Source organism: Propithecus coquereli, unplaced genomic scaffold, assembly GCF_000956105.1.
Source record: "Propithecus coquereli isolate 6110/MARCELLA unplaced genomic scaffold, Pcoq_1.0 Scaffold18, whole genome shotgun sequence".
In the NCBI taxonomy this organism is placed as follows: Eukaryota; Metazoa; Chordata; class Mammalia; order Primates; family Indriidae; genus Propithecus; species Propithecus coquereli.
In genome coordinates, this window is record NW_012142745.1 from 933,102 (window position 1) to 934,626 (window position 1,525).

Below are 1,525 nucleotides of genomic sequence, written 5' to 3' on the forward strand. Positions count from 1 at the left end.
CTCTTTCCTGATACAAAGCTTTTGTACATGTTCCTTCACCTATATATCCCTATATATGATTTATTTATACCTGCTATTTGCCAGACATTGTTTTAGTGCTGGGGATACAATGGCAAACGAAGCAGGCAAAGATTCCTGCCATTCTAGAGTTCACCTTCTAATGGTTGTTTTTTGCTGCAATATTCTTCCTCTTTCTTTTTCCTATTTTTGTTTTGTTTTGTTTTCTTTGTTTTTTATTTTTTCATAGTAGCGAGTTTGGGATTTATTTATTTATTTATTTTTCAACAATAGTTGTGTTGAGATGTAATTCACGTATCTTAAAATTCATAAAATTCACTCATTTAAAGTGTACAGTTCAATTTAGAATATTCAGAATTGGGCAGCTATCACTACAATCCATTTTAGAACATTTTCGTTACCCCAGACAGAAATCTTATACCCATTAGTAGTCACTTCCCCCAATTCCTCCAGCCCAGGCAACCAATTTACCTTCTGCCTCTATGGATTTGCCAGTTCTATACATTTCATGTAAATGGAATCATACATTACGTGGTCTTTCATGACCAGCTTCTTAAACTTAGCATAATGTTTTCAAGGTTCATCCATGCTATCATGCTATAGCATGTATCAATACTTCTTTTTATTGCCAAATAATATTCCATTGTATGATATATAGCACATTTTGTTTATCCATTTATCAGTTAAAGGATATTTGGGTTGTTTCCACTTTTTGGCTCTTACGAATAATGCTGCTGTGAACATGCATGTACAATTTTTTGTATGAACATATTTTCATTTTCTTGAATATATATCGAGGAGTGGAATTGCTGAATCATATGGTAACATGACAAACTGCCAGACTGGTTTTCAAAGTGGTTGTACCATTTTACATTCCCACCAGCAATATATGAGGGTTCCCATTCCTCCACATCCTTGCTGTTAGAGGTTGAATTGTGTCTCCTCAAAATTCATATGTTGAAGCCCTAACCCCCAGTACTTCATAATGTGAACTTACTTGGAAACAGGGCCATTGGAGATATAATTAGTAAAGTTAAAAATGAGGTCGTATTGGTGTAGGTTGGGCCTTTAATCCAAGATGACTGGTGTCCTTTATAAAAAGAGGAAATTTGGACACAGACACGCACACAGGGAGAGTGCCATGTGAAGGCAGGAATTATATTGCCACAAGCCAAGGAACTGCCAGCAGCTGGGAGAGAGGCTTGGAACAGATCCTTCCAAGTGCCTTCAGAGGGAGCATGGCCCTGCTGATACCTTGGTCTTGGACTTCCAGCCTCCAGAACTGTGAGACAATAAATTTCTGTGGTTTAAGCCACTCAGTTTGTGGTACTTCGCTATATCAGCTTTAGCAAATTAAGACACTTTCTGACACTTGTTATTTTCCATTTTTAAAATTATTATAACCATCCTGCTGGGTGTAAAGTGGTATCTCAGTTGATTTAGATTTGCACTTCCCTAACGCAAATGATGTTGGGCATCCTTCCATGTGCTTATTAGCCATTTGTAT